At 35.9% G+C, this 8625-nt stretch overlaps 1 pseudogene; it reads right to left on the reverse strand.

Moving 5' to 3' along the window:
* Window positions 1–3278: 3278 nt before the first annotated feature.
* LOC122135169 lies at window positions 3279–7089 on the reverse strand (annotated as a pseudogene).
* Between the last annotated feature and the right edge of the window lie 1536 nt (window positions 7090–8625).

Raw genomic sequence — 8625 nt, forward strand, 5'->3', positions numbered from 1 at the left:
AGAAGGTTCGGAACTGTCCGAATATGTACAGTCACTGACTCTGCGGGACCGTGACAAAAAATAATAATAATTAAAAAAGTGGGAGTTAGCATACATTTATCAATTAATTCAGTTGATCACTCAGTTCACTGACCAAACTGGTTATCTGACCAAAATATAATGACGAGTGGATAACATTACAGTAGCCTAATTTATTTATTTATTTATTTATTTCTAGCTAAGCCTGGTGTAGTTCTTGTATCTTGTTCTCATTGGAAACATTTTAACCAGGTTTTGGATATTTCCTAGACAACATATGAATTCATTTCGGGTGGTTTGGGGAATTTTGTCAAGGCTTATTGTCTAATGTAACCTATCGCTGGGCTAACTATGATTAGCAATGTGGATTATTTTTAAGAGACCATTCAAAGGATGGCACACACATCTATCGCTGTATGTTTGTTTAACATTTAAGATAGCTAGTGCGCTGAAGGTTGGCGACTTTTCACCTATAAAACATAAACTTGCTGATTTGTACTAGATAAAACCAACACACCAGTACATATGCATAGATTAGTTTACCTAATATGAAGTGTGCACTGCAAACACGAGCATTATTTATGATCGTCTCTGTCTAGTCTGTACACCGTATTGCATTCAACCACAATGTCTTCTTGATTTCTGATTTATGCGGTGATACTTTGGTTTTTTAGTTTTGGTGAAGTTGTTTATTTTCTTCCAGCCAAAAACACAACACACACACACACACACACACACACACACACACACACACACACACACACACACACACACACACACATAAACTTGTACGTTAAAATTCTTATTAAAACTGGTAATATAAGTTTAGTTACTTGTAATAAATTATTTATATTAATAATATCAATAACATAATATATTGTAATTAATTTATAATAATAATAATAATAATAATGATAATAATCTAAATCACAAAAAAATCTACTATATGTAAATATAAAATTGGCTTTCTTAAAAAAATATATAATAATAATAATAATAATAATAGTAAAATAATATTTAATTACTGTTTCTACAGAATAAATATTATTTAACAACTTTAGAGCTCATGGCAGGTCTGTTATGAAAAATCAGTTCCTCAATTGGTTTTTGCTCTATACTGACTTCCGGTCTTACTAGATAGGCCACTCAAGCACAAGTATGCACTTTCCCGCAGAGAGCCGCTGACTGAAGGTCACAGTTTCCGGTTTCTTGTCGCCATGGTGACGGACATCCTGACACCCGCCTCTCAATCACTGCTCTGGCTTTAATGAATACACATACTGTCAGCCGAGACCATTCATAACACACAAACGCCACGGAAGCCTCAGATCTGAATATGTATGAAGGTCATAAACAGGCTCTGTGGAAACACTTAATAGATGCATGTTTGCGGTCGCTGTGCATACATCACATTAACACGGTCAATAATTCACCAAACACACAAATATAGCTGCACGAGCGCTCAGCAAACACACCAGACGCTGAACACGAAGAAACAGAACAGAAAACAGAAGCTCAGGGCGGGATGCATGATGAGTAACATGATGTTTACATTTTCTGAAGAAAATCTGAGCGGTGTTTGCCGTGGAAAAAAGGCTGTGTGGTTGCTAGGGCGTTGCTAGGGGTGCCCTGGGTGGTTACTAGGGCGTTGCTATGCAGTTGCTAGGATGTTTTAGGTCATTTCAACCACTGTCGAGGAAAGAAAAAAATAACAACCCGTATACATAGATGCATTAAATAAAATCCTAAATAAATACACATATATGCAATATCTGAGATAAATATCATGGTACGAACTAGAATTAAAAAAAACATTTTTAAAAAAAATGTGATGTAAAAATGGTTTTCATTTATATTTCAGTAAAAGTTTATTTACTGAAATAAAATAAACTTGAATCAAAAATGTAAAAACTTATTTCAGCCTTTTCATTTCTCATTTTTGTTTCGTTTAACTTGTACTAAAATAACTAAATCTAAAACACAATATAGACATTTTAAAAAAACTAAAACTAATAAAAACAACTAAATTAATTTAACTTAATATATTACAATGAAAACAGAAAATATAAAAATTAAAACGAATTCAAAATATTAATAAACACACACTCACAAACACAAACATGTATAGAAATATATAGTATAGTATAGTATAGTATAGTGTATTGTTGTATTGTATTGTATTGTTGTATTGGTGTTGTGTAGTTAATTAGAATTTAATATTAAATATTTACTCTTTCTACAGAATATTATGTGTAAAATGGAAATATAAAATAAAAACAAATACAAAATATAAAAAAATTATATAATAATAAAAAAAATGTAAAAATAAATGAAAAAAAAAATCACTTATTTTTGGTTTCTACATAATAGTAAATTCCCCTACAATCGCAATTTGAGGAATCATTCGTGTCTGGAGCACAAACACTAACACTTTAATACGTGACATTAGAGATTATGGCATAACTATCAATAATGAGCGATTAAAACTGTTCTCTATGTTTCTTTCCAGTTCTGTGTTGAACTTCAGGTCCTGAAAAAGAAGCGCATTATAAACTCTGAGTTCTGCAGCATCTCCTGATGTTCATTCAGGTGTGAGGACAACACACACACACACACACACACACACAGGTCTGAGACAAGGCCGGGCACATACCTGCATGCTGGAATCTCATCATCTGCTTTTTTTTTTTTTTTACCTGTTTGACATCCACAGGAGACGACAGAATTCCCTGGAATCCCTCTGATCGCTCCATGCTCCCAGGAGAAAAACTACACAGGCTTTTCACATCCTTCAACCTGCGGCTGCGCCAAACACTTTCAGACACATTTCACACGATACGATGACAAGACAGAGACATCTGATCATTAAGACATTTAAAAAAAAAAACTTATTTTAAACATTAAAAACCCTTAAAAAGTATTATGGCAAATGATCATACACCAAAGAATACCTCAGATTTACCACGGCGCATGTTTGAACTAAAAAACACTTTTATTAGGTATACGGTATTGGAAAAGTAAATATTTGAGACATTTAACCTATAGTTACTAATGAAGTTTCTGCATTAAATTCCATTTCTAAAATTTCCTTTTAATTCCATGAGCTTTCAAAGCAACTTTGGATCAAATCTTATTCAGTGTCGCCACCTAGTGACAGAACAACATCAGTACACGCATACGCACACACACACACACACACCACACACACACACACACACACACACACACACACAAATAAATTGAACACACACAACAGAGACTCAGAGAAAAGGACTTTATCCATTTGAGAAGCTAGAAATCATTGGAAACATACATACACCAATAATGCTTCTTACAGCTACACATTTACAGTTGAAATCATATGACGTCCGAAACACAAACACATCTTACTAAACCCTGTCCCTTTACATGGACGAGAGTTTGGAGTAACAAATTTAAAACAACCTCCGGAGACGGTTAAAGACTCGGGGATTAGAACAAACGGAGCGCTCCTCAGTCCAAACTCTGACGCAGGATTCGCTTCTCCTCTTCCACAAAGTTCTTATCTGACGTGGCCTGACCGATGTCCCGCTTCCTCTTTTCCTTCTGCTGGAAGGTTTCCACGCGACGCTTCTTAGCAGACGTCTGCTGCTTCCCAGACGCATCGTCATCTGCAGTGAGAAAGAGTGTCCCAAACTCAGCCCTGAAACATGTCCAAGATGCCAATAGATAGAATGATAGATTGACAGACAGACAAACCGACAGAACAACAGATAGATAGATAGATAGAACGACAGAATGATAGATAGATAGATAGATAGAACGATAGATAGATAGATAGATAGATAGATAGACAGATTTAGAACCGATAGAACGATAGATAGATAGATAGATAGATAGATAGATAGATAGATAGATAGAACGATAGATAGATAGATAGATAGATAGATAGAACGATAGAACGATAGATAGATAGATAGATAGATAGATAGATAGATAGATAGATAGATAGATAGAACGATAGATAGATAGATAGATAGATAGATAGATAGATAGAAAGAACGAGATAGAACGATAGATAGAACGCATAGATCGGCAGATAGATAGAACGATAGATAGATAGATAGATAGATAAGATAGATAGATAGATAGATAGATAGATAGATAGTTAGATAGATAGAACGATAGAACGATAGATAGATAGATAGATAGATCGAACGGAAAGATAGATAGATAGATAGATAGATAGATAGATAGATAGATAGATAGATAGATAGATAGATAGATAGATAGATTTAACGATAGATAGATAGATAGATCGATAGATAGATAGATAGATAGATAGATAGATAGATAGATAGACAGAACGATAGATAGAACGATAGATAGATAGATAGCTATAGATAGATAGAACAGATAGATAGATAGATAGATAGATAGATAGATAGATAGATAGATAGATAGATAGATAGATATAGAACGATAGATAGATAGAACGATAGATAGAACGATAGATAGAACGATAGAACCATAGATAGAACGATAGAACGATAGATAGATAGAACGATAGATAGATAGAATGATAGAATGATAGATAGATAGATAGATAGATAGATAGAACGATAGATAGATAGATAGATAGATAGATAGATAGATAGATAGATAGATAGAACGATAGAACGATAGATAGAACGATAGATAGAATGATAGAACGATAGATAGATAGATAGATAGATAGAACGATAGATAGAACGATAGATAGATATAGATCGATAGATAGATAGAATCGATAGATAGATAGATCGATAGATAGAACGATAGAACGATAGATAGATAGATAAAATGATCAAACGATAGATAGATAGATAGAATGATAGAACGATAGATAGATAGATAGATAGATAGATAGATAGATAGAATGATAGAATGATAGAACGATAGATAGATAGATAGATAGATAGATAGAACGATAGAACGATAGATAGATAGATAGATAGATAGATAGATAGACAGATAGATAGAACGATAGATAGATAGAACGATAGATAGAACGATATAGAACGATAGATAGATAGATAAAATGATAGAACGATAGATAGAACGATAGATAGATAGATAGATAGATAGATAGATAGATGATGTTACCAGAGTCCGGCTGCTGTTGCTGCTCCTCCTCCTCCGGCAGGAAGTGGGCGGGGCGCGGGCCCCGGTGGGCTCTTGAGGGGCATCGTCTCCCGTTGTCCTCGTATACATTGGACCATTTGATGGCCATGTCCATTTCCATCAGGAGCTCCTTTCTTCTTCTCCTCCGTCACGTACGTCTGTGGCGGAGGAACGGCGTTGTTCTTCCACAACTTAAACTGCTTAGGAGGCTGAAACGTTCAGAGTAAGTGATAAAATCAAGATTAAAATAAATCATAAAAATCCCATAGACTTACACTGACGGAATGTTCAAACGAGCCAAGACTGTTCAAACTCCAACTGTCAAAATTCAAATTTAAACTCCCAGAATCCCTTGAGACTCAATCAAGCATCCCTTCTACCTAATATTTCTTATCTTTCTATCTATTATTATTATTATTATTATTATTATATCTTAGCAACCACCCCGAGTACCCTAGCAAGTGCAGATCAACACCTTGGCAACCACCCGGAGTACCCTAGCAACCACATAGCAACGCCCGAGTATCTATCTAAGCTTAGCAACCACCCCGGGTAACCTAGCAACTATACAGCAACACCATAGGAACCACCTACAGTACCTTAGCACGCGCACCACCCCGAGTACCCTAGCAACTGCATAGCAACACCCGAGTATCTATCTAAGCTTAGCAACCACCCCGGGTAACCTAGCAACTGTACAGCAACATCTTAGCAACCACCCTTAGTACCCTAGCAAGTGCAGATCAACACCTTGGCAACCACTTGGAGTACCCTAGCAACCACATAGCAACACCCGAGTATCTATCTAAGCTTAGCAACCACCCCGGGTAACCTAGCAACTGTACAGCAACACCATAGGAACCACCTAGAGTACCTTAGCAACCACCCCGAGTACCCTAGAAAATGCATAGCAACACCCGAGTATCTATCTAAGCTTAGCAACCACCCCGGGTAACCTAGCAACTTAGCAACAAACATCTTATGCAACCACCTGGAGTACCTAGCCAAGTGCAGATCAACACCTTAGCAACCACCCCGGAGTACCCTAGCAACCACATAGCAACACCCGAGTATCTATCTAAGCTTAGCAACCACCCGGGTAAAACCTAGCAACTGTACAGCAACACCATAGGAACCACCTAGAGTACCTTAGCAACCACCCCGAGTACCCTAGCAACCGTCTTATCTTATCTTTGAAACCACTTTCACCTTCAAACCTCTAGCTCTTACACCTTTTTAAAACTTTCTGGTCTGGTTTTCTCAAGACAACTTCAAAGTTTGTCTTAACGATTTTTTTTTATTATTATTTACTTTAAATCTAAAGTTAGTTTGAACATTACAATGCACTCGATAATTTTCGTTAACTCTACAATAAGCAAATCCGTTTCACTCATTACTCCTCAACAGCGATGCTGTAGAAATATGCAAAAAAGGAATTTCAAAACCAAAATAATAAAGATGGCCACGCAGTACGCACTTGTTTTTCTGGCGCACGCGGGGTTTTATTCAATATTGTATAATAATGAAATAATGACCTCTTCTGGCGCTTTGACGGCTCTTCTGTCCCCAGTCGATGACTTTATTCAGCGGGGTTTATAGAGGAATGCGGGTTTGCTGACGGATCGGAAAAGATCGTCGGGTTTCGGCAGCGGTTCGGCGGCTCGTTTGCGGCCCTGTGATCCTGAGGGTTCCGCTTCGCTTCGGTTCTTCTTACCGGACTCAGGACCGTCCGAGTCACTGCTGCTGCTGTCGCTCAGGTCATCAAAGCCCATGAAGAAATTACGAGCCTCTGTTTGCTTCTCATCGCTCATGGTGGCTGGAGATGAGAGAAGGCCGCCGGATTCAGGGATTGTGGGTTTATTCGGAGCCGCAGATCAATAACAACTAAACAACACTCGCCATGTTGAATTCGCCGGCGCGCGCTGATGACGTAAGCGCAGGCGGAGCGTAACGGCACACTCCAAACAACGGGATCACAGAAATAAAACATATTACAATCTTATTTTATTTTTTAAACGGTATATTTTCAAATCAAGAGCTAATATAAATATTACCGTGGTTAGCACTACAAGTTTTCAGACAGCTGTTGAAGTAGACGGCAAGGTCTCGTGATACCCGTTACATTTCTCAACACTCGTCGGTTTGACCAATCAGAGTCATTTACGATCACTAGATGAGGAGGTTTAAATTAATCGAGGTGGCTGGGTGTTTTTTATTTTTAACCTATTTTACTGTCCATTATGTGTGATTAATTTATTTAAACAGTTATGTTTTCCTAAAGTAGAAGTATCTAAATTAACACAAAATACATCGTGAGATCTGAAAGCGCTCAATGGAGGATTCAGCTTCAGGAAAGAGTTTTCTGCTTTCCAGACCTAAGTGTTTTATCTTAATTATTGATTTAAGATTTTAACATTATATTTTATTTATTTCACGTGATTTTAAAGAGTTATTAGCATCATTACTCCAAGCTTTTTACTGTTTTAAATAATAATAATAATAATTTTTTTTTTTTTTTTTTGAGCAGCAAATCAGAATATTAGAATGATTTCTGAAGATCATGTGATGTGACACTGAAAACTATTAACAAGATATGTTTTTTTTTTCTTTACAGAAGCATGCTCTGGTCAAGCAGAGTATGTATTAATTTTCATGCTGAGTTTGTATTAAGCAGCACACAAATTGTGTACATAAACTTTTATTCAACAAACCCAACAAAATCATCACATCGAGCAAAGACACAGTGTTAAAGGAATTATTATGGCACATAAAAATCACATCTAATAAGTCCTGATTCACATCTATCAAGCATTTCCAGACAGAAAACAACTTATTGATTGACCAGTCCAGCGAGACGCCTTAAAAAGCGTTTTTTAGAAAATACAGGAGTATAAGAAAATACTGCAGACAGCAGAATCCCGGATGATGTCAGATTTCAGCATGAATTTGGTGAGATGATATCAGGAAAAAAAAACGGTAACTGCGACTTTTTAATCTCTCAATCCGGATTTTCTTCCCTCGCAATTCTGACTTTTTTATATTCTGACTTAAATTTTCTAATTTTTCTTTTATAAACTCACGATTATGAGAAAAAAACTTGTGAAATTTAAACTCAGAATTCTGACTTTCTTTCTCGCAATTCAGATTTTCTTCTTCCACAAAATAAAAAAGGTAACTGCTTCAGATTTTCTTCTTCCACAAAATAAAAAAGATAATTGCGAACTTTTTATCTTCTCATATTCTGATGTAATTATTTAAAAAAAAATCTTATATAAACTCGCAATTATGAGAAAAAAGTAATTGCGAATTTTTAATCTCTCAATCCGGACTTTCTTTCCTCGCAATTCAGACTTTTTTTTCTCATATTCTGATGTAAATTTTCATAATTTCGGACTTTCTTTCCTCGCAATTCAGACTTTTTTTTCTCATATTCTGATGTAAATTTTCAAAATTTTCTTTTATAAA

This window comes from Cyprinus carpio, chromosome A23 (assembly GCF_018340385.1).
Source record: "Cyprinus carpio isolate SPL01 chromosome A23, ASM1834038v1, whole genome shotgun sequence".
Classification (NCBI taxonomy): Eukaryota; Metazoa; Chordata; class Actinopteri; order Cypriniformes; family Cyprinidae; genus Cyprinus; species Cyprinus carpio.